Source organism: Tyto alba, unplaced genomic scaffold (assembly GCF_018691265.1).
Source record: "Tyto alba isolate M040663 unplaced genomic scaffold, T.alba_DEE_v4.0 Super-Scaffold_40, whole genome shotgun sequence".
Classification (NCBI taxonomy): domain Eukaryota; kingdom Metazoa; phylum Chordata; class Aves; order Strigiformes; family Tytonidae; genus Tyto; species Tyto alba.
In genome coordinates, this window is record NW_024881316.1 from 47,034,543 (window position 1) to 47,042,922 (window position 8,380).

Sequence of the window (8,380 nt, forward strand, 5' to 3'; positions counted from 1 at the left end):
TTATTAGTACAGAACTATAGTTTTCCAGTCTGTATTTGCAACTAATCATATTACAGGTACTCATATTTGTCTGGTTTTCCACCAATTGCAAATAAACCTTTAACAAGGTGCTCCAGCAGCTGCCCCCCTTCCCCCTATCCATAGCTCAGCTGTCTTGAATGCCTCTTTGTCTTGCTGCTAGCAACCTTTCCTGTGCTATAAACGATCTGTGATTAAGACAACAATCTTCTACACTGATCAGTGTCCTCATTAAAGTTTGGAGTTGTACAGGGTTTCCTCACGGTGCCTTTTTCTGCTTGGGTGCCACTGTCACCAAAGGAAATCACAGTGATTAGGTGCTTGTGAGTGACATCTAAATTCCACGTTGGAAGTCAACCACTGTAGATATCTACTTGGACAAATGACACACAGTGAGGTACAATACTAAAAGAAAATGTATCACTAATCTAGGAAACAAAATATGTCCACAGTTATAAATTACTTGAAATATAATCCTTTAAATAACAAAGAAAAGTCACCTGGAGGATTCTCGTATAATAAATAACTAGTTATTTCAATTTATTTAATTACTTCATTTCTAGCCCTCTGGAAAGTAGCTCACATATTCTGAGGTGAATATCACAGGCCAAACCCAGTTATGTAAACCATGATGTAATCAAGTACATAATCAATTTCCAATTAACTAATCAGTGCATTGTGTAATGCACGCTGGGGCTGGATGTGCAGGCAGTATTTGCTTTCTACCAACTTGTGGGTTATGTCTGTTGGGAATGGGAAGAGAAGGGACAGTGCTTGGCTGGGGACTGAGAGTTCTTTCCTTGTACCTTCATCAACAAAATGTTTGCTTCCCAATTTCTATTTTAAGAGAAGTTTCAGTTAATGTTCTTGCTGGGACTGCACCCTTTGTGGGTTAAAAACACCTCAATATATGACTATTCCATTTCTTAGGGGTCAGAAACGGTACTCTAAGCATCTCCTTATTGATATCTGCAGTCTCTGTCTCTTAAATGGTTCCTTGATATAAGCATCTGTCAGGTGGGCCTCTGGGAGCACCATGTAAATCTGCTCTCTGCCTCTCTCCTCATTTCATCTCCCCATCTGTGGATGGTGTTTCCCCACTGCTCTGGTCCCCATGCTGGGGGAAGAGGCCTGGTCCAATCTTATCTGGGAGCAGGACTGATACTGCAGCACCTGTGGAGGCCAGTCTGGACGAGTCCTTCAACAGGAAAGGGAAGACACCGAGTTGTTCATTTTTGAACTCTCTTGTTCACAGACACACCGACAGGGCATAAGCCAATCTTATTTTCCCCTGTTGAAGTTGACAAAATGCTCAAGGCCATTTTCAGAAACCCAACCCCACAGCAGCTAAGAGGGTCACTTCCAGCTTTCTGCATAAAGGTCTCCACAGCTAATAGCTCCTGCTCTCCGGTGCATGACTTCATTGGGAAACCATGCCTCTAATAGCAGCACCCCAGCCCCCTCTATGAGGATGGGATTCCTCCTGGGTAATGAGCCAGACACTGCCAGGCAAATGACCTTGGAAAGGCCAAGACTTGCTAGCAGCATTAAGGGTTGTATTTCTCAAGAGTCCTCCATACACTTTTCTTGCCCACGTCTTTGCTGGGGGTGTAAAACACAGTTTCACCGATCCTTCACCCCCATCTCCAGCCCTTCAGAGGGGGCAGTGTGTATGGTTTTGTGGGTGCTTGTGCAAAGAGCGTATCTAAAGGTTTGGCCTTGGTAATGAATTATAAAAATATAGCAAAAAACCTAACTCCTTACCAATGCAAAAATGTGTGACCTCTTCGCAGGCAAGGCTCATGGATCACTGCTCTGTAGGTAGGACATGCAAGGCAGAGTCATCTGGGCTGCCTAGTTATACCATCTGAAGCTGACTGTGAATAGGTACACATTTAGCCTTAAAATATGGGTTGTCTTTTCTGTGTCGCTCCTTCCATTGGGTTGGGGAAGAAGGATGGATGATGAACAGAGAAATTTTGGTGTGCCAGAAGTTATTCTGGCGTACTTTCCTGTGTGTTTATGGAATATGATGATGGATGACAGTGGAGTCAGTCCGACAGTGGGTGGAAGGATGGGAAGGATGGGAAGGAGAGTTGTGTCAACCATGCAACCAAACATGATGGAACCATTCCTAAGGCAATTAGGAAGGCTGTCCACATCCATACTGTTAAACTCCCCTTCCAGAACAAGTAGGCTGAATTAAAACTATCTATTGGGAGTGAACCCTGGCCCATGCCAACCCCCAGCTGTGCCCAGTGATGGTTTGGGTTGGTGCTAGTTGGCCTGAGCCCAAACTATGCCCAGGTGAGATGATACTATAGATCTATGGTCCTATACCTCTGTCCCTACACTGGTTTACTTGCCAACATGGACATAATGCTGCTCCAGGGAATTTTGCTATGGATGATCTCACGGGAGAGGGTAGACAGAGCCTTTCCCTCTCTGCTTCCCCTCCACTCACTCCTCGTGCCCCAAAACACTCATCAGTTATGCTGGTATGTTATTTGGACCAAAGCTGTCACAATCACACCACAAATAAGTGAAATCTCTGGATTTTCCTCTACAAAGTAATTAACTCTTTTGGTTACGGAAGTTCTTTATTTGATCAGCCACTTCACCAATATGAAGAGACACATGTCTTGTGTCGTGATTTAGTTGCAAGAACAGTTTTGAGTACAGGAATATGATTTAAAATCTCAGAAGCATAAAGGAAGGAAGGAAGCAAGCTGTGGGACCAAATCCCATTTTGCAGAAAGCTCCTGTTCTTACTTAAGTGGCAATATCCCAGAGAAAAGTTCATACAAAGGAAAGAAAATCTGGTTGATTTTCCATGCACAGAAGATTAAGAAGCAGTTGTTCATCTTCTACTGGAACAAACCTTGTGAAAAGGGTGTGCTGAGAGAACACCATGGCCATGAGATCAGGTACTTGTGGAAAATGTACTGATGATAGCAAGGTGAGAAGATCTGTCAGGTTAGAGTATTGCACATGATCCAGTGACAGCTGAGCTTGCCTTGCTGAGTAATTGTGCAACTAATTGATGCTTACAGAAAATCTAAATTATTTGGGACATCGATAGAAGTGGTATCTGAGCTACTCTGGCACCATCATCTGTATTCTCCCTCCTGATCAATGAGAAAAATTATTCACAATCCTCTTTCTGTCAGTTTGGATATTTGAAAATGATCAGGCAAATTCCCAGGAAAACACCCTGGAAGAATAGTAAGCACAAAACCATACAATTTCTGGAAGTGTCAGTGGGAATCTCAGAGAGTGTATCAATGAAAATATGAGGCTCTGCCTATCTTTTTCTTAATCTTTTCTGTGGATATCTGGACTGCCATAAGAGACAGGACCCTGGAACAGATGTGGAATGACTCTGCACAACCTTCTCTAACTTCCATATGAAGATGACTTGCCTAAGATCTCACAGAAGTTTGGCCAGGGCAGAGCCTTTCAGGGATGGCATGGTGAGACACGTGGAGACTCTGAAGACACAAGGGTGATTCCTTGCTTCAACAATCTGCTCCCAAGAAAGTGTTTCCATCCCCACATTGGTAAAACCAGGAGGAAGTTTTCTCTCCCCTCCTTCCCAGGGGTATTGTAAGAATTAATGTATGAATGGTGGTGATGCTCTGTTGTCCCAGGGGATGCCAATACATCTGAGACGTTGTAAGGAAAACCACTCTGTGGTATTATTCCTCTATCAACCTTGGGAAAGAAGGAATGATGTGCTGAGCAGGATCATATGCTCCAGCTCCATATCGCCACTTTCTCAGGAGAAATTCACATTGTGACTTCTTCACTGAAAACATGAGGCATAAGAAGTGTCTAGCTTTGAAAACCCAATGAACTGTGGTAGAGCAGGGAATACTATTAGAACAGTTACCTGAAAACTGATGACCTCTGACTTGTATACTTCTCATTTAGATATTTATCCATTTAAAAAATTTGCTCTTGATTGCATCTCACTATCAGCATTGATGTCTGCTCACAAGGGTGGACCTTGTGCTTTGTCTAGATCTTCCTGGACTTTATTCTGACATTCATCCAGTTCCTAAGGAAACAACATGACATTCACTCTGTAGTATATCCTGGGCCTGCACCTGGAAAAACACGTGAAATATAGCAGGGAGAGGTTAAAAAATATCATTATGAATGCAGGTCTTGAACCTGGTGTCAGAAAGATATTTGAAGTTGAAACAATGGAATAAAAAATTTAGACAGTTTTGGCTCAGAAAAACCCTATCTAAGAGAAAGGTGAAACCATGTGTGTGTGTGTGTGTGTGTGTGCGTGTGTGTGTGTGTTTTCAGGTCCGGGGGGTTGCAACAGAGGTAGATAAAAGAAATAGCTTTGACTCCTTTTTATTGTTGTTTTTCCCTCAAATAATTCCAAAGAAACACTTCTTGTGGACATCTGGGCTGATAATCCACCTCATACCACATCTAGTTTATGGTCTGATTTTAAAGATACCAGTGTACTATCTGAAAGCCCTTCTGCCTCCTGATACCAGCCACATGCTTTCACCAAAATACATATTGGGAAAGAAATAATCCCCAGCAACTGTCTGCTGGGGCAATCTTGACCTCACATTATAACATAAGAACAGAGCAATGACCTATTGGGCCATTTATGTCTAGACCTTTTTGACTTTGCCGGTACTGTCTGCCTTCACAGCCTCCCATGGCAGCAAGAGCGACAAATTTGCTGCCTGCAGATGTCTTCCCCTGCCAGTCCAGTGTGACAGCCTGGGTTATCTTCCCCTAGAAAATAACTGTACTGAAGCACTTCTAACATCTATTGTCCTGCTGACTCCATTTTATGAAGTTCCTTGAAACTGGCACAGCTTTTAAATATCTGAAATAAAAATTACAAACCTGGAGATTCATTTTTTGCTTCTTTTTCCATGTCATTACAGAAGATATTTACAAAAATGCATCTACGTACTGAAGATTTGGGTACCCTATCTATGGATGGCTGTCACCTCCATCCTACTCTGCACTAAGGCAGGGGCGAGCTTTAGATGTAAATATGGAGAGGGATGAGAGCCTCCAAGGATAGGCCTGACCAGAGAAAACAAGTTACCCAAAGCCTGGGATTTAGATCTTAATAGAGTTCATCACTTCTCCAGCAGCCACTTCATTAGTGATTCAGATACTGATGGAAAAAGAGGCTGAACATCTTATTGGCACCAGTGCCCAGGGATTAGCATCCCTCCAAAACCAGGAGGGTGTTTAGCCTTAAAAAAAGGTCCAGCATAACAAGAATTACCTTACCATGATCACTAAGAGGGAGATGTGACCTTGTCCTCAATTTAGGCACTGAGCCTTGAGTCAACAGGGTGAAGGGAAATGAAAATGAAACTTCAGCTTCCAGTGCAGTCATGGAATTGTGCTAGAAGTGAGCATAGCCCGGTGACACAGGAGTGGCACAGATGCTTATATAGACAGAAAAAATTCTTACTACCTGACAAAATATTTAAAGTATTTGTAATAATTTGCACCAGACAGAAAATCCAGAGCTGGACCCAATCTAGTGCTGTGAGCAGGGTTCTCAACTCAGGAAAGTTGGGCTTGTGCTCACAGGCTTCAAGTCCTCTCTGGAGCTCATTGTATGTCATTATTTAGAGTAAACTGTTTTGTATAATGGACCTTAATAGGACTGATCACAATTTTCTGAAAACTGGATTTTCATTGGAAAATAAAGATATATCTGAAACAGCATTTATTACAAGGAATTACAATTTTATGGAATATTTTTAAGCCTTTCTCCCTCACACTTCCCTATCTGATATGGCCTCAAAAATGTCCTTGTTTATGCAAGGTCGACTGTTTTAACTAGAAAAACTTAAAAAGCCTCAAGATTATGAAATAATTTGGTTATTATTAACCTATGACAACTTTCCTTGCATGGGAGACATCAAGTTCTACTGCCTCATAAGATATTTCCTTGACTAAATCTCATCACCAGCCAGGTCTTGCCTATATTGCGACTCAAGCCACTCCTGCTTTAAAAAAAAGAAAAAAAAAATTACTTTTAAAAGTTTTAAAAGTTCAGCCTATCGAAGAGTGAGGAACAATTGCAAATCTCAGAATTTTTATGAAATTTAAAAACTGTTCCCATTGGCTGCAGTGAAAATAATACTTCTAACCAGAAGTAAATCAGAATAAATACTTCTTACCAGATACCATTCTTTCAGGAGTGTGCTAGCACTGCCAGAAAATACATCTATCAACCTGTACTGTATTGGGTTTTTTTTCAGCTGTGTAAGATCTGAAAAAGGACATATGCGAGTTTCCATTCGGAGAAATTAAAGGGACAGAAAATCACATTGCAGAGACAGGTGGTGGTATAAATCTTGCCCCTGGTCCAGCAGTGATCGCAGCTGAATTAATGCACTCAGCATGTAGAGGATTCAGCATGTGCAGATTCCAGCTGCAATGTTTTCCCCATGTCACAGCTATGTGTGTTCAGTCCACAGTCAAGAGCCATCTCCTCTGTCTTTGGATGCTCCCCTTGCTCATTGGGTTTTGGAAGAGCCAAGGACATTTATCAGCAGTGAGGTGGCGACATCTGGAGGACAGTCACCGGTTAAAGCCATCGGTGACACGCCAGGACTTTTGGGGCATGGGATAGGGGCCCTTAGGTCTATGTTCATCAGATGAGTGAAAATGGGAGGCACAGAAGGACCTACACCTAGTGTTTTGGTAGAGGGTTAGGAACAGTGGAAGCACCGTGAGGGCCTTGCCCTCCTTAGTTCATCAGGTTCTTCTGCCTTCTGTATCTGGCTGTGATTCCTGGGATAGGTCAGGCTTAGGGCATCCCCAGGGCTCTCTAGTGATGCTCAGCTGTGGGATGGTCTGAGCCCAGAGGCTGTCTGTCTTCCCTTCTGTCCCCACCCCCCAAGACACTTGCAGATGGTGCCAGGCAAACTATGGGCAGAAAGGGGATCTTCCAGGGCTGGGTGATCAGACAGGACAGCTTGCGTCCAAGTAGATTAAACTCCTTACACTTTCAGGCCAGCAGCATTGCCAAAGACCACATGCAATCCCACCATCCATGAATCCATAGAAATTACCTTTTTGAGACACGTCATGTACCATATACCCTTTCCTAATCTTCCTCGCCAGCTAATAGCTAGATGAACTTCTGAAGATGTTAGTCCAGTACTGTGTTCAGATATCACCATTCAGCTGTTGTCCAAAACATTGGGAACACCTGAGTTCATTTGAGGTGTGAGCTCAAGGCCTCCTCGTTAGGTGAGTCCCACACTTGTGTCGTTCTCATGGGCTTTTGGATCAACGTCCTCCTCTGTGTGTAGGATGCAGAACCATGGGACTTTGTTTCCTGCTAAATGCCTGGTCCTGGAGCAGGAGTAGCAGCCTGGACCTGCTGTGGGAGGGTGCACCCCTGGTGTGAGTACAGCTGGAGAAATTACTTCTTTTTTTTTTTTCCTACTCTTTTCATGCCTTTCTCATCACTCCATTGTCTCTCTTCAGTATGCCTCCTCATTATGTCTTTTAAAATTCACTTTTAAATAGCCCTTAAAAGAGTTAAACTACTTTTAGTGAACTACTACTCATGTAGGGTCATTCCCATAGATTTAAATCTTTTTTTTCCAGCCCTCCATCCCCTCTGTCTATCTCACCAAGAAATGCGTGGAGAATGAGGAAAACAGTAAGCAGAGAGTTAAAGATCCTGATGACTGGTCCTGACAGCTTGGTTTTGGTTCCCTACAGCCAGGTGTTTCAACAGAATCAGCGAAAAGACACTGACACAGAAAAGCAAGTCCAATGAGATCCACCAAGGTGGTGAGGGACTTGGGTACTTGAGATGTGAGGAAAGGTGGAAAGAATTGAGTATATTCAACCGGAGGAAGAATATGCAGAGAGGTCTTATCCCAACCTTCAACTGCCTAACAACAAGTTGTAGAGTAGATGGACCTAGACTTTTCTCAGAGTGCACAGTGATGAGATGGGAGGAAAAAAAAAACACAAATAGCAAGAAGAGAATGTGTTGCCACAGGAGACTGCAGGCTGGGCTTCTTGTAGAAGTCTTGATCTGGTGTCAGATGCCCTTGTCCTTCTGGAGGTGGGTTGCGACCAGGACAAGAGGTGCCCAGACATAAAACCACAGCTGAGATGTCTACTAATCCTGTCTCCTTTGTAGACATAGGATGAGGGAAGGCTGAAGCTGTCCAGATACTCCTCAACCTTGGTCCAACAAGGAGAGACCACTCTGCCATGGCTCTTTTACTGTCCTTTGTCAGGGCTGTGGGGTACACAGAGTGGGAGGGCAAAAGCAAACACCCAGGAGATGCTCATCTCACAGTGCTACCCCCCAGAAGATGAGACATCC